Raw genomic sequence first — 27,439 nt, 5'->3', positions numbered from 1 at the left:
TTAATCATTCTTGTGGCTCTTTACTGAATGCTCTCCAATTTATCAACATCCTTCTTGAGTTAGCTTTTAAAAGTAGGTTTCATTTTCAAGTCCAGACAGTGAAATACAACAACAGAAAACCACCATCCTTGAGTCATGTACGTCACATGTTAAAAGGAAGTGTTTCTGGGGTTGAAAACTCACAATGAGATTAGATATAGCTGAGCACCACCATGTGAGCCGTCTATAAATACATGTTAAACAGAGTGCCTCTTATGGAGCAACACAGTGCTGCCATACAATAAGGACAAGTGGTTGCAGAAACAAATAAGAAGGGTTTCTCCATAAGTCACATACTTAAAGATAAAACCAAAGTAAGCAGCTGTCTATCGAGCACTGAATTTTCAAAACGTATAATCTGTTTACAGGTAACACACTCAGATTTTTTTTTCCCCCTGTAACAGCAAACTTCTACTTGCAGCCAAAAAGAATTATTCATTGTTTTAAGGTCAGCAACGTCATGCAAAGCAAAATTAATCTAAAATAATAATATATACATATAGCTTCTATCACCTGTGGATCTCCAAGTGATTATAAACATTAAGGATAAAAATTTCAAAGCACCCAAGTCATTTCCCATTTTCAAAGTGACTTGGGCACTTATGAGTGACAAAAATGATTGAATGTGACTTATGGCATGTCTACACTACAAACTTAAGTCAACTTAAGTTAAGTCGACATATAGTCACTGCAGTCATTACTGAGGTTTTTCATGTCCTCTCTACCCTCCTTCTGTCCGTGGTGCTGTGAGCTCCCCTCCTGCTCTGAGTCCGGGCTCTCAGCCAGACTCCAGATAGTATCTATGTACACTTGGTGCAAGTGCTCCTATTGAGGACAATGTCCTCAACAGGAGCACTTGCACCAACTTTAGAGGAGCAGCATGAGGGGCTGCTGCCCAGGCTCTCAGCAGCTTGCTCCTCAGGGAGCCCAAGTATCTGGAGTCTGGCTGAGAGCCCGGACAGCAGCCAGGCTCCAGCTAGTGAGCTCTGCCTGACGCAGGGAGCAGAGAACCCAGGTGGCAGCTGGACTCACAGCTGGAGCCCCCCCACCTGCCCCTGGGTGGCTGCCTGAGCTCTGAGCCCACAAGGGGTTCACAACAGGGAGCCTACTAGCCTTTACTGTCAATTTCAGGGCTGCCTCAGACTCAGAGCAGGAGGGGAGCTCACAGCTGAAGCTGTGAAATTGACAAGAAAGGCTGGTAGGCTCCCAGCTGTGAAATTGAACCCTACACAAGAACATAAGAATGGCCCTACTGGATCAGACCAAAGGTCCATCTAGCCCAGTATCCTGTTTTCCGACAGTGGCCAATGCCAGGTGCCCCAGAGGGAATGAACAGAACAGTTAATCATAAAGTGAGCCATCCCCTGTCGCCCATTACCAGCTTCTGGGAAACAGAGGCGAGGGGCACCATTTTTGTCCATCCTGGCTAATAGCCATTGATAGACCTATCCTCCATGAATTTATCTAGTTCTTTTTTTAACCCTGTTATGGTCTTGGCCTTCACATCTTCTGGCAAGGAGTTCCACAGGCTGACTCTGTGTTGTGTGAAGAAATACTTCCTTTTATTTGTTTTAAACCTGCTGCCTATTAATTTCATTTGGTGACCCCTAGTTCTTGTGTTAAGAGAAGTAGTAAACAACACTTCCTTATCTACTTTCTCTATACCAGTCATGATTTTATAGACCTCAATCATATCTCCCCTTAGCCTTCTCTTTTCTAAGCTGAAAAGTCCCAGTCTTATTAATCTCTCCTCATACGGAAGCCGTTCCATACCCCTAATCATTTTTGTTGCCCTTTTCTGAACCTTTTCCAATTCCAATATATCTTTATTGAGATGGGGCGACCACATCTGCACACAGTATTCAAGATGTGGGCATACCACAGATTTATATAGAGGCAACATGATATTTTCTGTCCTATTATCTATCCCTTTCTTAATTATTCCCAGCATTCTATTCACTTTTTTGACTGCCGCTGCACACTGAGTGGATGTTTTCAGAGAACTATCCACAATGACTCCAAGATCTCTTTCTTGAGTGGTAACAGCTAATTTAGACCCCATCATTTTATATGTATATTCGAGACTATGCTTTTCAATGTGCATTACTTTGCATTTATCAACATTAAATTTTCATCTGCCATTTCGTTGCCCAGTCACCCAGTTTTAAGAGATCCTTTTGTAGCTCTTCACAGTCTACCTGTGTGTTAACTATCTTTAGTAATTTTGTATCATCTGCAAATTTTGCCACCTCACTGTTTACCCCTTTTTCCAGATCATTTATGAATATGTTGAATAGGACTGGTCCCAGAACAGACGCCTGGGGGACACCACTATTTACCTCTCTCCATTCTATTTACCTCTCTCCAACTGACCATTTATACCTACCCTTTGTTTCCTATCTTTTAACCAGTTACTAATCCATGAGAGCATGATCTTTCTTATCCAGTGGCAGCTTACTTTGTGTAATAGTCTTTGGTGAGGGACCTTGTCAAAGGCTTTCTGAAAATCTAAGTACACTATATCCACTAGATCCCCTTGCTCCACATACTTGTTGACCCCCTCAAAGAATTCTAGTAGATTGGTGAGGCATAATTTCCCTTTACTAAAACCATGTTGACTCTTCCTCAACAAATTATGTTCATCTAAGTGTCTGACAATATTGTTCTTTATTTAGTTTCAACCAGTTTGCCCGGTACTGAAGTCAGGCTTATAGGCCTGTAATTGTCAGGATCACCTCTGGAGCCCTTTTTAAAAACTGGCGTCACATTAGCTATCCTCCAGTCTTCTGGTACAGAAGCGGATTTAAATGATAGGTTACAGACTACAGTTAGTAGTTCTGCAATTTCACATTTGAGATCCTTCAGAACTCTTGGGTGAATACCATCTGGTCCTGGTGACTTATTGCGGTTTAATTTATCAATTTGTTCCAAAACCTCCTCTAATGATAGCTCAATCCGGGACAGTTCTTCAGATCTGTCACCTAAAAAGAATGGCTCAGCTTTGGGAATCTCCCTCACGTCCTTAGCTGTGAAGATCGATGGAAAGAATTCATTTAATTTCTCTGCAATGGCCTTATCGTCCTTGAGTGCTCCTTTAGCACCTCGATCGTCCAGTGGCCCCACTGGTTGTTTAGCAGGCTTCCTGCTTCTGATGTACTTAAAAAAAATTGCTATTACTTTTTGAGTCTTTGGCTAATTGTTCCTCAAATTCTTTTTTGGCCTTCCTAATTGTATTTTTACACTTCGTTTGCCAGAGTTTATGCTCCTTTCTATTTTCCTCACTATGATTTAACTTTTACTTTTCACTTTTTAACGAATGCCTTTTTGCCTCTCACTGCTTCTTTTACTTTGTTGTTTAACCACGGTGGCTCTTTTTTGGTTCTCTTACTATGTTTTTAAATTGGGGTATACATTTAAGTTAAGCCTCTATTATGGTGTCTTTAAAAAGTTTCCATGCAGCTTGCAGAGATTTCACTTTTGGCACTGTACCCTTTAATTTCTGTTTAACTAACCTCCTCATTTTGTGTTGTTTCCCTTTGTGACATTAAATGCTACATTGTTGGGCCACTGCGGTATTTTTGCTGCCACAGGGATATTAAATTTAATTATATTATGGTCACTATTACCAAGCAGTCCAGCTATATTCACCTCTTGGATCTGATCCTGTGCTCCACATAGGACTAAATCAAGAATTGCCTCTCCTCTGGTGAGTTCCAGGACCAGCTGCTCCACGAAGCAGTCATTTATGGTGTCAAGAAACTATCTTTGCATCCCGTCCTGAGGTGACATGTACCCAGTCAATATGGTGATAATTGAACTTGAGGGATAATAGGGATACTTGAGGCTCACAGCTGGGGCTGTCCCTGGCGTGGGGGCAAGGGCTCCAGCTGTGAGCCCGTCACCTGGCTGACAGTTGGGAGGGGGGAGGGGGGCAGCTGTGAGCCTGGTACTGGGCTCAATTTCATAGTAGGGACCCTACCAGCCTTTCTTGTCAATTTCACCGCCCCAGCTGTGAGCCCAGTGCAGCAGAGGCCTGAATTAACAGCCTATATAAGTAACAGTGTCTACACAGACACTGCGTCACCCTAACTCCACCTCCACAAGAGGCGTAGGGGTTATGATGGTGTACTAGGGCACTTACATCAGCAGGAGCAAGGATGTAGTGTAGACACTGACATAATTAGGTAGACATAAGGCACCTTATGCCGGCTTAACTCTAGTGTAGACCAGGCTTTAGGGTACATCTATATCAAAATCACAGATTGTGGTTATAGCTCAAGCTGACATAGCTCCATTTATAGCTTAGGTATCTTGGGTGCTAGAGCAGTGCATGCTTCAGTGTAGGTTGCATAGGCCCGCCTAGAACCTTGGATAATTATTCAAATTACTCACGGGGCTAGCGGAGCTTGAGCTGCTGCAAACGTATTGCTCTGGGACCCAAACTAGGTAGGGTACATCACTAGAGCTCTGCAAATCTGCAGATAACCCCGGACGCAGATATCCACAGCCACGGACGCGGATATCCGCAGACCATATTTGCGGACACAAATTTTGTATCCGCGCAGAGCTCTATATAGCAACATGAGCTGTAATCACACCCTCTGATTACAAAACATACATACTCTTAAGGTTCCTTAATCGCAGTCATTGGTGAAAGAAAGACTTATGCTCATAAAATTTTACCCTAAGCCTCAACACTTCTGGGAGGTACACTGAGGCAGAGGGCCATTAAGTAACTTGCCCAATGTTACAACATGGTCAGTGGTGAATGTTGGAATACAGCCCAGGATCCTGACTCCCAATGCTATACTCTAGCCACCAGACCTCACTGCCCCAGTAATGCTTCAGAATATGGGGGACTGACTGGATGGAGATTTGGCACACATATTTAGTTAAAGTATAAAAGAGTCAAAGAAAAAGAGTAGATGGCAGCTGTTTTGGCAACAGTAATCATGAATGATAATATCTAATTTGTTCTCACTTCTAATGCAATATCACAATTCATCATACACATCTGCCTGACAGAAACAACGTGACCATACATGAATCACCTATACTCTCCTGGAATGTTGGTGGCAACCACCTCCACAATTATCACCTTATATACTTTTTGGCAAATCAAAATCTGATTTAAAACACACATGTTCTGGTATATTACCGTATTGTACCAAATTCCCTGACAGGGTCTCTGGAATTTAGTCAGGTTAAACAAATCAGTCACCATGTATGTGCATCCATTAAAAACAATTAACTGTAATCCTTCAAATGCCCCGTGAACATTTAGTGGGGGAAGAAACCACCAAAGAATTAAGAAATGAACATGTTGCTACTCTAAAATGCCTTCCCTCAACAACCAACTGTTTTCCCGCAATTTTTTTACCCAAACCATTTGGTCCTCTAAAAATAAAACATTATCAGAACCACCGTTTTTAATGATATCATCACCATCTAGTGAAAAACACTAGCATTTGAAAAGAGAAATTTTTCCATATGTCTATAGTTTATACCAATTTCTTTGGCAGAGGTGAACTAGACAGTTCAGGTATTTCATTTCACTCTGCCTGGGAGGATGGGCTCCCACTACCCTCCTCACAAAGACCACGCACTTACTTTAGAATCTACTGTTCTATGTGCAACCTGGGGAGGTGCCTGAGGATTTAGGGAGAGCAGGAGAAAGCAAAATTGGTAATGACTCCAAAAAAAGAAGGATCCTGATCTAGTAATTACAGTCCATTAAATTTAACTCATTGAATTTTACTAGAGAATCGACGTATATTAGCAGAACAGAGCAATAAAGGTGGGAACAAATCATGCAAGATAAATTTGGTTTTGGATACATAAATAGGTAAAAGGAATACTGTATATATAACTAATTTTGTAATGCATCTTGTATAATCTCCGAATCTTATCTGAAAAATTTAATTCATACTGGAGGGAGACCATAAGAAATATCTTCTCCCTTGCATAGTACTTCAGTCAGCAGAGAACTGAACTTGCTGCACAAAGCACCTTCTCCATAACCCAGTATTACCTACAGCTTAAAACTGACCAGGATTGTACGGATTGCATCAGTTTCACCCTGCTGCTGCTGTTTTCCTGAAGGATATTTTTAAGAAGGAGAAGATGTGACACCTGATATCAACAATAGCAAGTTAAATTTAAAACCATCTCCTCTGTTGCATATCAAAAATATTCACGGGCTTCTAAATGTTACCAGCTGCACTGGTTTTAGTTGAAATCTGTTTGAGAGATTCCGGCTACACTGGATTTAAAGTCATTTGAAAATTCCATATTGCTACATATTAAGTACGAGCATAGTAGTAAACTTTATGAAAGAAGAACAAGCACAACAAAAAGGTATTAGCCTGATGACTTCATTATAAGCACAATATAACTACAATGGCTTAGTGATGACATGTTAATGGACTATGTTTCTAGTAACCTTGCTTAAAGTTTTCCTGTTTTGCATTTTATTAAACTTCAGCTATAAAAGAAAACATGTTTCTATTTAAATCAGACACTTTTCCTTTTCTCTGAGACCTCTTGGTAGTTTATTTTTGTAAGTTTTTTTCTTAGAAAAAGAGGATTTTAAAACCTAAAGTAGAAATCACATTTTAAATTGAGGACAGCTATGAACAGGTGGGTGGAATTCTGATCGATGCAATTCGCCCAATCATACTATCCTTTATTTGCCTTCTGCAATCCTGTATAAAATACTACAAGTGTTAATTAAAAAAAAACAACAGTTTTTTATGCTAAGACAAATTAAAATAAAGAACCATATTTCACAATTCTGACAGCCTGTCACAGTTACACAACAGTGAAAAATACTTTTATCCAGTTAGGTGGCGGTGAGATTTGTAAATGTACATATACACACAAGCCCCACGGGTCTGACTCTGACACTGACTAAGAGTAAATATAAATCCTAACTACTACATAATAAAGAACATCTTAGCCATTCCAGGTTGTCATGGGCATGTTAATAGAAAGGAAGGTTCCCTCCCCCCCGATGTACAGCATCTCAGGCATTTCTAACGTGTTTATCAACTCGGTATGAAAGCTTTCTTTTGCATGCCACCTCACAAGTGTCATTTACTTCTAAGCTTTATCTACACTAGACAATGTTACCAAAAAATTCCTGATGGTGATAGAACCACTAATAGAACCAGGTTCTGGTGGCTTCCAGCATTTTTATCACTTAATTAAACATGCAGGTTTTTTGAGTTCTGCGAGTGCAAAACACAGACTGATTTTTTATTTATTTTTTAATTTGCAGAAGACATCTGAAACTAGAAATTGCAATTTGACTTGTTTTATACGGTCCTCACTGAGAAAGAAAGGATCCAAGTTTGAAGAAGTTCTCTCCCTTTGCTATGTGGCTTCTAGAGGAGGAAAACAGATTCAAGACAGTAAACAATGCAACATCAAAATAGACCTCTTCAGCCTCAAGAAAAGGTACCTTGCACTTTTTTCCTGCTGTTCTCAGCCACACAGCATATTCAAGAATGAAGTGTTAACAATATTGCACTGGGAAATAGAAGTAAAAGAAGAGAGATATAACAAGGACTGCACTTTCTCATCCCTGCAGATATGCAGTCCACACTATACAAGAAAGGCATACTGCAAATAATAGGGGAATACTGCAATTTTTTGAGTGCTTCTTCACAAGCACTTTATAAAAAAATCCAAGTTTGGGATCATAAACAGTATTAGGATACTACAATATTTATAACCTTGGTCCCTAATCGGAGCAGCAGAAATACAACCTTCCTCATACTTCCAGCAGTCAATCTTGACCTGGTGGGACCACTTGTGACAGGGGGTGAGTGAAAAGTATAGTTCAGTCTCAACACCTATTCAAGCCTTGGCCTGACTGATGTCATTGCCAGCAAGAATGCCTGGTAGTGCCTATAGACATGGTAAGTTTTGTGATATGAATAGCTGTACATTGGGAATAAGAGAACCCCTCAATTTCACCTAGACCACTGAATCACCATCGCCCAGCAACACCTGTCAGTCATTACTGTCCTAGGCTGAATCTGAACCAACAATCCAGACATGAAAGAATCTCTATTTTATTGCTCAATTCAACCCACCCAGTTTCCATAACATTTATTTTCAGCGTGAAACAATATCACACAGTGAATGCATCAGTTAACATTATAGAATCTATATCAGGGCAAGCAATATATTTTACATGATACTGAAGCCACTACAGAGATGCTGGACATAATAAATGAGAGGGTATTATTCATGCTTAGAAGCAATACAAATGCCCAATTCACAATTATTAATTTTTATTTCTGTTACTCACTTACTGACAAATGTAACTAATAGTAAAAAAAAAAAAAGTTTCGAAATCTCAAGTTTTATCATGTGTTTGGTTAATTAATCCCTAATGTGCCTGGAGATTTAAAACAATAATACAAATTAGTACCCGTTTCAATGATTAAATTTAATAAATGTTGTGCTACATTACTGTGAGCAGTTTCGCAGATGATAAAGTTGTACTTCTAGTCCACAAGAATGTCCTTGATAACTACAACTGGATTATACTACTGTGAGAAAAGCAGTGAAGTAACAGACAATCCAATACCTTTTCCCCTCCTCCCAACAACTGGCATAGAGTAGGAGGGCTAAGACATACAGCAATAGTGTCAAGCCCCCTACTTAAAAGAAACACCAACTTAAACTCAACTCAGTTTCCGAACTGGAGTTAAATGAGTTTCAAGTATATACGTGGGGTGTCCCTGAATCAATCCTCTCCCTCCAACCCATCGCCACTCTCTATTATGGTCAGTGTTTGTGGTTCTATAATAGATTTTCCTATTTTAAAAGTGGTTCTCCTTTGTTGCTTTGTGAAAGAACCCCACAAACAGGGATAACTGACTGCCTATGCCAGGAAAACAGCATAATTTACTGCACACGCATTTCTATCAAATGCAAAAAGTATATCAAAAGAAAGAACTCATTTTTCTTTCATCTTTCATTTACAGGAATCTTAGGGGCTACTTGTAACAATAGTGCTAAAACATTTTAGACAGAAATGTGATTTTAGAGCTATTACTGCTGAGCTGGGAAGTTGCTGAAAAGAGTCTTGTATAGGGAATGAGAGATGCTCCTACTGGAGGAGATGTCTTGTTAGGCACAAAGCAATCCCTGGTCAGATTAAGGAGAAAGAGGCACAAGAAACAGCTTGTTGAAGCCATAAATTTGTATTATAAGGCTGGTGCGGCTTCCTGTCTCCCCATCTCTGATGAGGTCATAATTTGCTAACACCATGAACGGTGACCTTTAATAACAATGTGCAGTGATTTTCAAGACACTGGAGTACATAAAACTACCTTTAAAAATCAGTCATTTCCCTCAGAGTTGTGTGGCAGTACTCTGGAAGTGAAGTTGAGGGAGTAAGGTTAGTATCCAGGAGGGGAGGGATGAAGAGGATGCAATAGTAGGGGCAAAATACTACCTGCACCTGGACGAGTGTTTTGATGTTGAGTACTCATTTCTATTGAAGCTTGAAGGGTGTTTTTTCCACTTTTTCCTCTCATTTATTCTGGTTTACACAACTCAGTCCAGTACATCAACCTATCCTCCTTCAACAAAGAGCACCTTTTTAAAACCAAGGAACTTCACTAAAACTGAGCACTGTTTCTGAGCTGATATTCCTGGGAAAATAAAATAAAAGAGTAGTGCTTTTCTAGGACTGGTCTACACTATGGGGGGTGGGGAGAGATATCGATCTAAGTCGACGGATTTAGATCTACTTACTGCAGTGTGTCGACGGGAGACGCTGTCTCGTCGATTCCCCTTGCGCTTCTCGTTGAGGTGGAGTACCAGAGTTGACGCTAGAGCAATCGGTGGTCGATTTATCACGTTTATACTAGACAATAAATCGACCCCCGCTGGATCGATTGCTGCCCATCGATCCGACTGGTAGCGTAGACAAGCCCCTAGTTAAATCCCGCACCTGAGGATACCTTAAAGACTATTGTTTATATGTAACCATAGGTGTGTGTACGTTTTTTTCCATTTAGAAAACAAAATACTAGACCTTGATTGTAACACTTTGCTTTCAGGTTGTTGTACCAGCCCCTTGTCTCCCAGCTACTATAAACAACGTACAACGGTCATCACTAACACACCTGTTTATCAACTCAGCCCTAACTTCAGAGCTGTGACAGGCACTTTCATAACAACAAAATGCCTGCTTCCCAAGGAAGTTATTAACCGAGATTTTAGACAAGGGGAGGGTTCCTAATTTCTAAGGCTTTGTCCACAATGGAAATCTGCCTGGTTACAACCATATGTGCCCTGCCACTGATGTAATGATACCAGCACAAACCCCTAGGGTGGACAAGACAAACGGCTGTAAGCTATAACTTGCACTGCTGCAGTTTATCCCAGTGTCACACAGCGGTAAGCTCCATTTGTGCATATACCGGTCTACACAGATTTTCTACTGATGCAGGTATACCAGGGGCCCGTTATCAATGGCAGTAATCAGGGCAAATGTCAAGTGTAGACAAGGCTTTAGTTTCAACCCTGCCTTCTCCTTTCCTCACTTAATCAGGCTCTAACATTCAGAGCTGGAAACTAAGATCTGTTGCTCAACATACATTTTGGTGAAGAACACTTTGAAGGAAAGCATTATCTAAATACTTGACTTGTACAGTACTTGACATTTTCAGGATGTTTAACTTCATGTTTTAGCCAGGTCTAGAATAATCCTACATCAGTGCTCCGTGGCATCGTGCATTGTCACTGGAATGTCAGTGCAGAATTTCTTACACGTGCTGAGCTACTGGCAATCCCCAGAGTTAATGTTTCTCTCTTAATACACAAAAAGCTGAACTTTGCAAACTGAGAAAGAGGCAGGTCAACGTTTGAGCCACGCAAATTGACACTGTACATTCAACTGCTAGATATTAAAATGATTAAGAACCTAAATTGACACAGCTTCCAATTCAGACATGCACCGTATCCCTACATGGACAGGAGCCATTAAGAACAGATCCAATAGGCATCATAGCACAATATGGAAAAATGATAGCTCTAATTTTTTTTTTTACTATGATCATTTAAACTCAGTTCTTTCACAGCTGGAGGGAATATAGGCTTGATACTGGCATGAGCGAAAATGCCTTTTCTCGGCCAACTGGCATCCTCAAAGCTGTAGTAGCAGAGAAAACTCTACCCTAGCAGCCATTAAATGCTGCCTCTGGTTCCAGAGGAGGTGTGTCAGGGAAATGGAGTGGTAGGGGTAGGTGAGTGGGTGAAGGATGATTGCCATGATAAAGGGCTGAGCTGATTTGGTAGGAAGCAGTTGAAGCCCAAGGAGAAGATGAAAAATGGATACATGGCCATCTTATGAAAAGCATTAGCCGTTCACTGCTACTCTGAGAAGACACACAGAGAAAGTGGGTCAAAGAAAGCAGGCACATGTGAAAAACTGCAGTAATTTCCCCCAGAAGCTAAATGTGTTAGCTGCTATTTGTACATTTTTATATTAAAATATTACAATTTTTGAGCAAGGAGGATACTTTGCTCTAGGAAGCAGGAGACTCAGTCAGAATTATACCACCGGCTTTCGGTGGCTTCTGGTCTTTTGTTCTGATAGAGAATACATGCCCCCACTACTTCCCCTTAAATAATCTAAAATCTCCCTGGACTGTTAAAGATAATTCTGTTCAACTCACCCTCTTCCCCCCTTTAGTTCAGCACCAGGAGATGTCTAAATAAGAAACCAAATGAGTGCTTAATTTTTAAACCATGACAGGAATCATCATAAGCAATGTCGTTGCCATAGCAGCCATGCACAGGATTACTGAGAACACTGCAAGTAAATTAATGACTGCATGCACAATGACTAAACAAAGGTGGAGAACGAAAAAGACACCAACACAGTCCAGCTGAGACAGCATGTAAAGGCAAGAAAAGGATATTAAAATCAATTATTATAAAATCAAAATTAGTTAGCCACAAATCCACAACATAATCTTAAACGAAGACTTCTAGTCTGGTAATATTTCAGACACAGCATGGGTAGTCCACAACTTCCTTGGAATGTCCTCTCCCCATCCATCCTCCTCTACATATCAGAGGATTTTTTATTTGTAGCTCTTAGAGGGTACAAGAGCTGGAGACTCACCATTCCCACTGCCTTTACTGGTTGTTAAAGGCCAGTGACTAGTTTAAATTTAATCTCACTTCCTGTAAACCCTGGTACCAGAATTCTGCCTCCCCATACCCCCCATCATAAAACAGCACACATGGTGATGAAATACCGACTGCTGATGACAGGAAGGACTGCAAGGTATCAGAAGAGCCATTGAAAATTAATCTTCCAACTCTAACAACATCTTCTCTCCTTAATGTGTTTGCATTGCTACTCCCATCTTCCATATAGTCCATGGTAGGTTGTAGGTGCCTCATGGCAGGGACCTTGCCTTTTCCACATCTGTAATGTGTTGTGTACACTTACATCACTACAACAAATAATCCATAGCTATCTATTAGGCGTCATGAGTCCACCTGCAGGTGAGACAGAAAAAGATATAGAACTTGACTGAAGCCACAGAAGCTTAAGCAAACTAAGCAGTCATGGGATAAGAGGGAAGGTCCTCTCACAGATCAGTAACAGGTTAAGAGATAGGAATAAAAGGACAGGAATAAATGGTCAGTTTTTACAATGGAGAGAGGTAAATAGCAGGGTCCCCCAAGGATCAGTGTTAGGACCTGTGCTGTTCAATATATTAATAAATGATCTGGAAAAGGGGATGAACAGTGAGGTGGCAAAAAGTTACTCAAGGTCATTTAGTTCAAAACTGACTGCAGAAAGTTACAAAGGAATCACAATAAATTGGGTGACTGGGCAACAAAATGGCAGATGAAATTCAATGTTGATAAGTACAAAGTAATACACACTGGAAAAAAATCTCAACTATACATACAAAATGACAGGATCTAAATTTGCTGTTACCACTCAAGAAAGATCTTGGAGTCATCATGGTTAGTTCTCCGAAAACATCCACTTAACGTGCAGTGGCAGTCAAAAAAAAGTTAACAGAAGGTTAGGATCCACTAGGAAAGGGTTAGCTAATAAAACAAAAAATATCATGATGCCACTATTTAAATCCACGATTCGCCTACACCTTGAATACTGCATACAGTTCTGGTCGCCCCATCCAAAAAAGATATAATTGGAAAAGGTGCAGAGAAGAACAATGGAAATGATTAGGCGAATGGAACAACTTCCATATCAGGAGAGTGTAAAAGGACTGGGACTGTACAGTTTAGAAGAGAGATGACTAAGGGGGGTATAGGATAGAGGGCTATAAAATCAAGAATGGAATAGAGAAAGTAAATAGGGAAGTATTATTTACCCCTTCAGATAACACAAGATACCCAATGAAATTAATAGGCAGCAGGTTTAAAACAAACATAAGGAAGTACTTCTTCACACAACACACTGTCAACCCGTGGAACTCATTGCTGGGGGATTTTGTGAAGGCCAAAGGTATAACTAGGTTCAAAAAAGAATCATAAGTTGATGGAGGATAGGTCCATCAATGGCCATTAGCCAAGATGGTCAGGATGCAAACCCATGCTCTTGGTGTCCCTAACCCTCCAATTTCTAGAACCTGGGACTGGAAGACAGATCACTTGAAATTGCCCCATTCTGTTCATTCCCTCTGAAGCATCTGGCACTGGCCACTATCAGAGACAGGATACTGACCTGGATGTACTACTAGTCTGAACGAGTATGACTGTTCTTATGTTAAACATTCCCTGATGACACACTAAAGTGACTGTTTTCAAATCTCTCCTTTGGGATACAAAGTCACAAGAAGAAGAGCTATAAAATCAAGTGTAACATTAAAAAGACAGTGACATACTCCTAATCAAAGTAACATGGTACTTACAAAGATATGGCAAATTCATGACGTCCCTAGTACTTTTCACTTTGCCCTTTTAAATATTTTTAAAACTCCTTGGAAGCTTGAAATTAAAAACTACATCCAATGGTTAAGGCCTGGACTGGGATGTGGGAAGCCTTGGTTCAGTTCCCAGCTCTGCCATAGACACTCTGTGTGACTTTGGGCAACTCACTCAATCTCCCTACCCCAGTTCCCAATATTATGCTTGTATGTTCTATCCCTTTCTCTCATCCTTTGTCTTGTCTATTTATAATGAAAGCACTTCTGGTTGGGACTGTCTCTTACTATTTCTATGCACAGCGCCTATAGCACGATGAGGCCTTGATGTCGATTTAGGACTCAAGGCATTACTTTAATACAAACAAAAAATAAAAAGATTTCCTCCACTGGGTACACCCTGTTTATTGCTATAGGATTATTTCTAGGTGTTGAGTATATATAGTAGAAAAGAATTAAAATTAAGGCCATGAAGAATTACCTGAATTTTGCAAAGACAGCTAAAGACAAAAATTAAGTCAAATGTTGATCTTGGAAAGAATCTTAAGTGTCCTTTTATGTCCTTTTTTATATGAAAACCATTTCAGCTTTTCAATTTGGAAATATTTTTGAAAGTTCATTTAATCTCCTGTTTGTGCAAACAATCGCTTGAAATACCATAAGGAAGGGGTTGGTACATACTTTTCATAATGTAAGCTCTACTCTGTCTTCTGATTCATTTTAAAAATAAAAAAATAAGGTTACCCTAGGGCAGAATGGCTTTCCTAAAATTATGACACTATATGAGAATCTTATTTAGATCAGACGCAAACTTGTGAGAGCTCAGAAAAGATGCAAAGAAAAACCCTCATGGCCACAAAACTGACACGTAACCAGAGGAAGTAACACAATTCTAAAGAGAAAACACAACATTATACCACAAAGGGCAATGATTATGCAAACTAAAGATCCACACATGGATATGCAAAGAACTTCTCAAAAACACTCTTGTGAGGACTTACATTGCTAGTAGTACGGTGTTTTCCCCTTCAATTTCATTAATGAACAAATGGCAGCTATTTGTAAACTGCTCCAGTGTTTCATCTAAGTGTCTGAGCTGCCACCAACTGGCTTTTTGCTCATAGCTTCTTCCATTTCAAAACTCACCCTGACAGTTTCATGTAATCACCAAAGCTCTACGTAAACAGTTATGTGGGCAATGTGTCGATACCGTTTCTTGGTATGGAGGCAAAAGGTACTAAAGAAACATGCTTCTTTCCCCCCCGCCCCTCTCCTACACAGAGCAAAAAACAGTGAACCATCCTGTATAAGCCGAGTTTACACATTGTAATAACTGAAACTGGTTATACTAAAAGTTTGGTCTACTAGTGTGGACTGAGCGAAATTGTGTTATAACCAGGTTAAAAAAAAATGCTCTCGATACAATGAAACAAGATCAATACCAATAAACAATTTTTAAGACGCATGCTCTAAACCAGGCCTGTACCTCCACCTGGTTTCATAACCTGTGATAACGTTGTCTGGACCTAACTATATTAGCAATTTTTCTAAAATATTCCCTGCTAGCAATGGTGGGAGCAACAGTAGACAAAGTACCACAAGTCACGGTGGTTAAAACCATAGCAGCTGTTGAACACTAAGGCTCCCTCATCACTGTTACCAGTAGAGATGTGCCAATGGAATGAAGGGCAGTTCTCTGAAAAATAGTAAGGACACAGCAATAGCAGCTAGCTAGACCATGCTGTAACAAAGTTTGGGCACCACCATGTCAAGGAACGTTTGCCGTGTGTAGACAGACTTTTTGCTAACGGGAAGGAAAACTAGACTTGTCTGTGTCACTTGAAGAAAAGTCATTTTAATGCTCTTAACATCAACTAAGAAATAAGACTAGTCTTAAAGTAACTTTGTTAAAAGATTCAAAAATGGATTCAAGCTGAACATTTCTGGGCAGGATCTTTCAGATTTCCTGAGTTCCATAAACAGTTCGGATTTAGACTGCAAATTTGATGCTTGAATATACATACCAACACCCTCCTCCCAAAAGCCAGCCCTTTTCAAGCTGGCCTTTGAAACACGGAATAATCAATGGTGATACTTTTAAACTCTTTGGCACTAATGGCTTCAGAGAGCATGTTTATAGTTGTGCAAGGGGAAAAAAGGGTTTTGGCCATTAAATTTAACGAATCTCAAGGTCCCTGCAAAACAAACGTATCGACTAGACAAGCCTAATAATAATGTGCAGCTCTGATGTGTCACCTGCAATTTGTTTTCCTCTCTGTCTTGAAGAAAACAATTGGGTCCTCCCTGCAGGGCTCCTTCTAGCAGAAGGGTTCTATTATATACATTTGCAATCTCCTCTGAGGGCTGGACAAGTACAGTATTCCTCCGGATTGAGGCAACATGTTTAGTCTCCTTTCCTGATGCTTCTTCACTGTTCCAAAGGCTCTCCGTCAGCCAGTGAACGCAAAGTCCACTCATCCATACATTAAAGATATTTAGGGGTCAAAACTGCCTGTCTAGTAAACATTTTAAGTGACAGGCAAGAAATAACATTCATAGTTAAAGGCAATCAAGCTGTCTAACCATGAAAAATCATGGAGCTGAAGAAGAGCTCTGTGTAGCTCAAAAGCTTGTCTTTTACCAACAGAAGTTGGTCCAATAAAACATATTACCTCACCCACCTTGTACCATGAAAAAAATCAGTTTGATAGGCCAGGAAATTATAGCCATATACATCACTCCCACCTGTCATAATTCCCCCCCGCAGATATTTACTTTAACAAATACAGTTTGCATGCATAACCTATGCCTGCTTGATGTGGCACTCTGTTCCCCTCTAGTAGCACCTAGACCATTCTAGAGATTAACAAGTTTACTACAGCATTAGGTAAGAGCCATGTGGCTTTTAGTTCATGCAGTAGAGGCGCATGCACTAAGCTTTAGAGGTCCCAGGTTCGATCCCGCCCGCCGATGACCAGGATCTGTCGGTGTTACACACACATTACTTAGTCTCTAATAAAAGGCAGAAAGTTTTTATGTTCATCATTACCCTAGAACTACATGACAAAACAAATGCTATCAAACTGTAAAAATGGTCAGGAACCAAAGATGAAGGAAAAATCCAGATTGTTCACAATAGACAAAGCACTGACATATCAAGGTGTCAACTTACACTATCTGTGGTAGGTATTAGACACACTTATCATTAAAGTTGATAACTAAGCCCTTGTTCCCATTATTTCCTCCCAAAAGGGAAAGAACTAAAGACTCAACTAATCATGTCCTCTGCCGTCCAACCAGCACACACTTTTCATATATATTCCAAGATTTTTCCATGTCAAACTTAAAATTAAGAGCATTCACTTTTAGAATGTTTTCATTGTATTTTTCAGTACTGAGAGTTCAACAGATTGCCGTATAAATTATTTTACACACCCACCCACCCACACACACCTATATATATATATATATATATATATATATATACACACACATACACATACATATACATATACATATACACACACACACACCCATCTTAGAATAAATTTGCCAATAGTTTAATAATCCCCATCATTAATTAGATTCCTAGGCTCATTGACCTCTGGATGAAAAAACTAAAATCTAATTTAAATCATTCCCTGGGTTATCAATGCTGTTAACAGATCAAGAAGAGATTTTTATGTAGGTTCTAGTCTGAGTTTTTGGATAATTTAAGATCTCACTAAGTAAACTTATCTCAAGTCTGACCATGTTTAGTTCTTGAAGCCCATCTTCACAAGTCTTTACATTTGTATCCCAAATTAGTCAATGTTTTCTTTCCCCTGTATATCTTCCAATGCAAGGATGTCCTCAAAAATCAGAAATCAGTACTCCATTTGGTATTCTAGATGTGGCCTCAAGCATCTTCTACAGCAGAATCCTAAGTCCCTTCCTTTATAACCCAGTGCATCCAAACACCATTTACTTTCCCTGCAGTATCATACAGTTCAATACTTACTAACACCCTTAGGGTCTTTCTACATTCCAGTTCTAGCATGTTACCCATTCACTGCCTACTACACCTCATCTCATCAAATGCTGGTCCTTACATTTTATAAGAAGACTGCCTTTGCCGCTTATCTTCTCAATTCCTTCTGCGAATCTGTATTTCCATAGTATTTATGACAGATCCAATGTAGGCATCATCAAGTTTAGATACATGTTTTTGGTTTTACAGATAAAATTGAGATTAGCCACTATATAGAGCCCTGAGGGACATCACTTACTCCTTTGCTGCCATTTATGAACTATGTACCACCCCAGCCAGATTTTTATCCAGGTCACTGCTTCAGTACAGAATCCAAAATCCTTGTTTTACATTGTTGTTTCTTATGCGATAAATAAAGTTTAAGCTTATATTACAAAACTTGCCGACTGGGTTCAGTGAGCAACAGCACACATCTTGAAAGTCACTCTCCCCTCCAACACAAGGGGCTACAAATTTTAAAATAATCTAAACTCCAGGCATTACTTTTTAAACAATTGGATTATCTGAAATAAATTATTGGTAAAGCCCACCACTGCAGGAGGGGGGAGAACCAAGTTATTGAAAACACAGTTAAACACTCTGGGCAAACACATGAAGTGTATTATTGCCCTCAGACAGGTACAGTTCCCAACATCGTAGTTTGGTTACTGTGGCAACAATCAACAGAAGCTGATTTCAGGTGGGCAAACTACAGTAGCAGCAGAAACTTAACATATCCTGTTTTTATGCAAATGTAACAAATAATAAAGGAAGTGAAAATGAAAATAGGCTATGTAGGTTTCTAAACACTGGTCTTCAGAATTTTCTGCAAGGTATCAGCACTGCTATTAAAGGGTATTCTAATTACAATTGCAAGTGCTTCACTACTTTCACTGTAACCAGAGTTGACAACTTTCCCACGGTTAAATAAGCACCCCGACTTTCACAATAAGCCAAAAATCAAGCTAATTCCAATTCAAAACAAGGCCAAAACAAACTAATCCCTAAGAACCCCAACATTCTGTGTGTCTAGATCCCCCCGACATGCAGTCTGGGACTGTAGTGGGCCCACTGTGCACCCCTGCCTCTCTCCCCACTTTGCCCCTTGCCGCTGTTTGCCGGGAGCCGATCAAAAAAAAAGAAGCTACAAGCCAAACAAGCAACAAGCTACAAGCCAAAAACTAGCCAACAAGCAACTCACAAGACAATTAATCCAAAAACAAGCCCAATTTCTGCGTTTTTTTGCGGGTTTGGCATGTCTGACTGTAACACTATTTCCACTCAGAATTGTCAATTTCTCCTTGTCAACTGCAAAACCTTGCCTGTTTAGTCTCACATGGGATATTTTGGGGGGAAAATAGAAAACTCCATTAGATATTTATGAGTAATCTAGGTGGGAGAAGGTGATTCTTCTACTCCAAAACTTTTTCTAAAAAACAAACAAATAGCTCAGGTAATTGCACTAGACTTTATGTTTCACATGTGATTAGTTCTCAATGAGGAATATTGGGTCCCCATCAGCATACACTGAAAATTAACAAGATACAAGCAATTAAAAATGGGCTTGACCATGCATAGTAAAAGTAATGCCTATGGAATTACGGAGTTTTAAGAACCAGCTGCATAACTGTCCAGTGTACCCAGAAGGTACTGAGTGTCAGTCAGTAACTAACAGACTAGTCAACTTTAATACCTATGAAGTGATCAAACAGAAGTTGCACAACTCCACTAGTGCAACCAGGATCCATTTATTTCTTTCAAATTAAGCATAATTAAATGCAAACAACCTATTTTTAATGCAGCATTAAGTTTACACATACGGCCATACAACTCAGGAAATTACACTTAAATTTCTCATTGCACTGTTAGTTCATCCCTGTTGCAGAGGCAGCACTTTTCGTTACTAGTTAGGATACTACATGTATATCTTATAGATAGATTCCTCAATACATATATACTTAAGGCTACTTAAGAGTTCTGCCCTTTATACTTTTGAAGTCTAACTTGTTACTGACATGTTAGACCTATAAAACTAGAAAATATTTAATATTAAAGAATTAAAATACTATGCTAACTGTTTCTGTCCACAATGGGACAGGGCTTCACATCATAATAAAGCCAGGCAGAAAAAGGCTTTTTTACCTGCTTCAGATTTTAGCATCTGTCTCATAATGGTTTGTCCAGCTAATCAGAGGCCTGAAAACATATTGTATGTGCTACAATACCTAGCAACAGCTAGGCTATACTAGCAACCTTAACTCCTGCTTTTGTTATTTTTCATCCATCCATAACATTTACCGTAGTTACAAAGAAAAAAGCGTTACTGACTTGGTCGTGCCATTTAGCATGGAGCAGTTACAATGTCAATGCAAATACACAAGTCACTGCAAATATTAAACACTATTCAGTGTTCAAAATAACTGTTTTGAAGTGCTCAAAAGCTGCTACATTTAGAGGACACACATTTTAAGAAAACATCCAATTGAACACCTAATTATGCAACTACTCTCCGGATGCCATTTCACCTGTTTCTTCCATTCCCTTCCTTCCACTGTCTAGAACTATCCCATGTCAAAGGGACACTCCCAACCTAGATCACTTCTGTCTATTGTCACACACACCTAGAATTACTATCACTGGAAGCTGGGGGGGAAGTATTTCTCCATTCCTAGTTTGTTTACTTTGTGCATTTGACAGCATTTTGTGTACACTCAGTTTTTCTTTTTGTAAGAATCTTTTACACCAGAAGCAGAAAACAAAGAGCCTTATAAAAATAGAGGGAAAAGTGTAAAACTACAGAAATTGGCACAGGAACTCAGTGGTAGATGAAGTACACCTCTACCCCAATATAACGCTGTCCTTGGGAGCCAAAAAATCTTACCGCATTATCGGTGAAACCATGTTATATTGAACTTGCTTTGAGCTGCCAGAGTGTGCAGCCCCCCCCGAGCACTGCTTTACCGCATTATATGTGAATTCATGTTATATTGGGTCGCATTATATTGGGGTAGAGGTGTATCTGAAACATAGTGTAATTTATACTCTTTCAGTTAACTTAATTTCAAGTTGACTGTGTCCCTTCCTTCAAGGAAGAGTGACACAGGGGAGATGTCTAAGGTGGAAGCTGTATAAGAAACAAGAAGAGAAATAGGACAAGCAATGGAGGGGAGAAAGCGCAGAGCAAGAAATCCCCCTCCATCTGCCAAAAAAAAAAAAAAAAAGAAAAAGCGAGGGAGCTCAAAAGTTAGATACCCAAGAACACAAAAGGGAAGAGAATTCTTAATGCAGGAAAGAGAAGTCCAGCTCTGATTTGTAAATAATAGATTTTTTATTTTTCAAAGAAAGAAAATTAACTGTTGGAGAACACGAAGTTGAAAAAAGAAAAATTAGGTTAGAGCATGACAGAACGTAAGTTATACAGTACCATTTTACACACCATAAGCTTATTGTCCTATTATAAAAGTGCAAAGTGATCAGCAAATTGCCTCATGTAATATCACTCAACTAGTTCTCTACCAAAGTCCAGAGAACGGGATCATTTTTTGTAAAATCCAGAACAGGGTTTCCAGTTAGAGAACCGTAACACCTGTACAATTTAAGCTATACAGGATGATTTCATAAAGTACAGCTCTAGTTGGGAACTTAACATACAATTACCACATGAATAGTCTGCAGATAATTAATGAATTATTCAAATAACTTAACCTGCTTATATGAACAAGTCAGTAAGCTATTTTCCCACAATTGGGTACTGTGCACTGTTCTGTTCTACATTACCCCAAAATATGTTCAAACTGGGTGGGACAATTATATCTAATTTAAATTATGGGGCTGAACTTGAAAACATTTACGATTAGGTGCAGACTCAACTGCTGAGAGTAGTCCCATTGAAGCAAGCACTACACCTGTAGTAAGTAACTGAAGGGTCAGACACTATGCAAGTACTGTTCTCCTCACAGACACATAGGAATAATTTTCAAACTTGGCTGCCTAAAGCTAAGCACCTAAAATCCATATTCAGGGACTAAAATAGAGGTGGCTTCATTTTCAGTGAAAGCTGCAGATGTTCGGCATATCTTACTTCAGCTGGAACTGTGGTGTCCAGTGAAAGTTAGGCCACTTCTTAAGGTGTTTAAATAGAGATAGAGGTGCCTAACTTTAGGCATCCAAGTTTGAAAGTTTTGGCTGTAAGTATTTACATTCAAAATGGGAACAAATGTACTGGATTCAACTGATTCCTCATTAATCCTTCAACTGGTATGATTAGCCACCCCAATGCAGTCTAGTTATCAATGCGGTGAAAAGATTCACAGTGTACATTTCAGGAGCACAAGAGAACTGCACTGAATTTATAGCAAGCATTTTGGGGACAAAGGGGGAGGTTCAAGTCTGTTATTATTCATTGTGTATCCCTTCCTGTAGAGAAAAAAATACACCGCTTCCTCGATATAACGCGACCCGATAGAACATGAATTCGGATATAACGCGGTAAAGCAGTGCTCCGGGGGGGGCGGGGCTGCGCACTCCAGTGGACCAAAGCAAGTTCAATATAACGCGGTTTCACCTATAACGCAGTAAGCTTTTTTGGCTCCCGAGGACAGCGTTATATCGAGGTAGAGGTGTATTGAAAATAGGAAAGAAGTACCAAAGTAGTCTTGCCCAATACAATTTGTGCCTGCAGAAATTTATGTTTCAAGGTTTTGAAAAACAGAATAGTTGTCCTAAAATTACAGACTGCACATATACAGATTCTGGAAATAGAAAACAATGGGTACATTAATTGCATAATTTAACAGAAATGCTACATACATTTGAAAATATACTACACTTCGGATGCTTTCATTCTTTAAGGCTGACTTGCCTGAGAAAATAAAAAAGGACTTAAAATTATACACAGCACTCCAATTATAAGTGGTGTAAGCAGAAATCTAGGGCACTGACAGTTTTCTGCCTGGTTTCAATTTATTTATTGAACAACATTGAGATGTTTTAATAAAAAGATTTATACAAACTTGCACCTGCAAGCTACAAATTATCTGTTTTTATGGATATTAGGCTCAAAATCTAAGTTGTACGTGCATCATATAATTACGTCATTTTTTTTTCTTTAAAATAGCTCTTTCTTAGAGAAGCAAGTGACACAGTGCAGTAATATCAAGAATGTAGTTAAAAAAAATTCACATGCCACAACAGCCAAGTTTCCTCCCTCAGTTTCATGCCCTGGGAGACCATTAGTCTCTCTAATAAGGAAGAGTGATCAAAAGGAGAGGCAGCTGTAAAATAAGTCTTTTTCAGTTGCATTAGTGTCTCCCTGATGCATTATAACAAGATAATTGAGGGAACTACCTTTCTGATTTAACTATATCCACCTACAATGTGTTTGCCAGGAGCGTCTACCTTGTGTCGAGGGTACTAAGCTACCGATAATTTTCCCTTGGGGAAAAGAAAATAGAATCCAGCTGCCAACAAGAAAAAAGTAACCAAATCCCAAAGTGACACTACCCACAAACAGTACTAAATTGCCCAGGAGTCTTTATAATAGCAACAAGTTTTGAAAAATAATAAAGTCATGGCAACTACTATAAAGCTCAAATTTTAGACTAAGCATTTCCTTAAAATATTTTAAAAATCTATCAATTTTGAATACCATAGTTTTAGGCCCTGATCCTGAAGGACACTGGTTTATAAACTGTGGGGCATGCCCCCCTGAGGGGTGCACTGAGGTTATCAGGGGGATGCAATGACCTGACTGGTTAAAAATGAACCATTACCCAGCACACCCAGTGCAGTACTGCCATTCTACTGCCAGCCCGCTTGTCAAGAACCCACACCTTCCTCCACTCTCAAACGCTCACCCCGCCAACCCTAGTGGCTGCACTTAGAATCAACATAACCGTAGCACCGCAGACATGTCCTAGCCCCACAACAGAAACCTCACACCTGGCGTTGCGCATGCATGCAGAGGGGGTGGAACCACTGCGCACGCATGAGTAACTGATCTGGGCAGCTGGGATTCAAACAGGGTGCACGAGCCTCCTCCCTGTACAAGCTGGATTCCCCCCACTCCCTCCAGGGGCTTCAAACTCTGCACCATCCAATTCCCCTCTTACCCCTATCTTAAGTGGGGCACGTGTGGAACATGAATCTCCAAAGGGAGGTGTGCAGCCAAAAAAAAAAAAAAGTTTGGGAACTGCTGCTGGCGGGTGATCCATACAGACAGACCTTTATATGTGGATGGGCAGTGTCACCCATCTAGGTCAGGGGCCTTTGGCAGTAAAGTTGAAGAAGATACAGCCAAGTTATAACCTGCAGCAGAGAGCAAAACAAGAAACAAGTGCAGATTTCAGCCTTATACTGTTCAAAAGTGTTAATTTATTCTGCTTTTTTGTTGCAGGCAATTCTTGGTGGTGTATTCTAGTTTCCGGGTGTAATAAATGGTTTACAAATATCTAAAGTAAACTACAAAATTTTTCTCTGAATTTGTCTCACATTGAGCAAATATTTAGTGCCACAAAAGTGTCAGCTTTAATCTGGCACATTTAAGATGTTTTTGCATTTTCAATTCACTGGGTATTTTAATACATACATAATCTGAACTGAAAAATAAACAATTTCTTCTCTAAGAAAAAATAGTTTGTCCACTATTTAATTGCACCACTAGCAGCCCTATACACTCACTAGTAACTTTACTCACATACAGATTACGTTTCCTCCCACTTCAGCCTATCCAAGTTCAAAGTAAACAAAAATAACTAATTTGTCAAATATCACTGCTAAATCAAAGTCAACACTTTGCAAATTTACAGGAAAAAACCAGACAGATTTACAGTGAATGTGACATTGAATCTGGACACAAAAATTAGGGAAGACTGTCTATAAGGCAGTTATCCAGATATACTGCAAGTTCTATTTCACACGAAGGCAACATGAATTGGCGTTATTATACTGGGAATTTCACAAAAATTGTAAATTTTACTGTTGAGAGGAACATGTACCATAAAACATAAGCAGATGTAAATGGACTTTAATTCCTTACAAGAAAACTCAAGTCAGTGGCATCATCACTGTACACCCAAGTTCAATATCTTGGCACTTACAAATATAACAGCCAACCATGTGATTAAACAGCTCCCTTCAGTCTAATATATCTAGTGCAAAATTCACTCAGCAATAGTCCCATTAAGAAAAACCACTGCACTAGGTACAAGCCTATTCATTTACTGGTCTCCAGTTAAGGGTTCAAGTCAACTAGCCATTACTGTCACTCTCCAAAACACCACTATTTATGTATACATTTCAGACATTAAAAGTTACAAATCCTGCTTTTTCAAAATATGAAAATGCATCTCCTCTTTCTTTTCACAGCAACTACACCTAAACACTACAAGAAATTCAAGAATGTTCAGACGGGTCATTAATTGCATTAGCTACAGGGATAACTAACAAGTATTTCATTTAATCTCCCAGTCAAAGGGGGACGAACAGAAATTCTGGAGTAACAGGGTAAGAAATCTGTCAGTGACAAGTCTGCATACAGGCTGATAGTTTGTACCCTGCAGGGGTACCATATTTGGAGGAAGCCATCTTCTACAGCAGCATAAAATATCCTGCAGCTATCATGGTTTGTTTTTCACCTGTGTCCTCCAACATGACAGACAACTGTGCTTTGAAAATACTCAACTGGCTACTGGAATATGCTATGCACTGCATTTTTTAAAATGTGACATTTGAGAAAGGGGAAGGAGGTTATTAAAGACAAAGCATTCCTGCCTCTAAAGAAGATGCCATGACTGATCTACTTTATAAAGCATATGCACCTTTTGCTTTATAGAAGGACATGTGCCTGAAAAAGATATAACACTTGCTTTAACAGAATGGGAAACACTGATCAGATGTATAAGAGCAAGGTTCCAGGATCTAGTACACAGGAGGGTGATTGGGAAGACAGCTTCTCTATGGATTCTTTCCATGACCACACTTCAAAAGGCTTCTCTAACATATAACTTTTGTCTGAAGATTTTTCAAAATCTCACCCCTTCATAAATTTATTAAGAGATAATAAACCTCTGTTGTGATAAAATATTAAAGAAATATTTGTAACTAAAAGTTGTTAAATAAAGCCAATATGAATTTTTATAAATCCGGTTTAAAATATGTTTGGAGATTGTTCTAAGTGACTGGTGACTATGCAAGATGATAAATAGGATTTTTAACATGTATGAACTTAATATGAGCTACTTATTTTAATACTGAAATGACCTGGAATGCCAAAAATTACACCAACAATTAGGGTTATCTGTTATGAATAAGCACTTCTACATACACCTATTCATCATTTGCTAGAAGAAATAAGAGACCCTATGACCTAGGCTTAGTAAAACAGAACCTGAATTCAAACTGAAATCCTTGGCATTTTACTAATTTTAGAAGCATCAGATGTAAGCATCATTCAGCAAAACCTCATTTTGGGTGACACATAAATCCCATCTGCTCTCCTTGAACGTTAGAGATCTTGTAGCATTTTGCTTAAAAGGTTTGCACTGTTGTTCAAAATATCCCTTTTTACCCTTCACACCCATCCAACTATTGCACTGGAAGAGTGCTATGTGCCAGTTGTCTGCCTCCTTCCATCCCAGAGGTGACTGCATTTCAGTGATGCTGCATGTATAAAGTTTATGAAGCACTCTGGGATCCTTCAGGATGCAAAGCATGCTATAAACACAAAATATTATTCAGGACCAGTAGCTAACTGTTAGATTGTTGAGGAAGAAGACGAAAAACACTATTAGCTACTGAACCACCTTCTCCAAGAGGCGATGAAACCAGCAGCCCTGACATGCTGATTGTTGTGTGTGTATGTTTTGGTGAAAATCCCTGGCAGAGAGAAAAACAAACAAACATCAGCCATTAGTCTGTCCCCTCCTCAGGCTTGTATCTCATTGACCGTTTTTCCCTTCAGCTAAAAAATGGGGCAGGGGCACAACATGGCTTTAGTTCAACTTCAGTATTTCCCTGAGAATGCCATGTTCACCTACCTGGCCAGAGCCTGAGTCCCAACCTGTTACCCATCCCTAAGGGAACTGGGGACGATTCACAAAGCAGCAGGCAGGGAGAGGAGCCATTTAATCCACACACAAAAAAGTGGAGAAAGAGCCTCATTGGGAGAGCTGTAAGTGGCAGGGAGAATGACCACCCCTAGCCTGCCCCCCCTACACACCTGGGGGGTGACAGGGAGAATGACCTCCCCCACAAACAGACCCCTGGAGGGGTGGCAGGGAGAACGATCCCCCCCCCATACACTCTCAGGGGCTGACAAGGAGAGTGACCCACCCTGCCTTCCCCAGACGCTGTGGGGTGGAGGGGTGGCAGGGAGAGTGACCCCCCCCAGCCCCCCACAAACAGATCCCTGTGCAGGGGGCAGGGAGAATGACCCCCTAGCCCCCCCCCCCAG

At 39.8% G+C, this 27,439-nt stretch overlaps 1 protein-coding gene across 3 annotated transcripts in view; it reads right to left on the bottom strand.

Annotated features, from left to right (window-relative positions):
• SETD2 (SET domain containing 2, histone lysine methyltransferase) overlaps positions 1 to 27,439 on the bottom strand; it is a 144,019-nt gene that overhangs the window by 115,668 nt on the left and 912 nt on the right. The window lies entirely within an intron of this gene.

Source organism: Terrapene carolina, unplaced genomic scaffold (assembly GCF_002925995.2).
Source record: "Terrapene carolina triunguis isolate 2854851 unplaced genomic scaffold, T_m_triunguis-2.0 Scaffold111, whole genome shotgun sequence".
Lineage (NCBI taxonomy): Eukaryota > Metazoa > Chordata > Testudines > Emydidae > Terrapene > Terrapene triunguis.
Note: the sequence above shows the minus strand (reverse complement) of the source record. Positions and strands in the feature narration are given on the sequence as shown.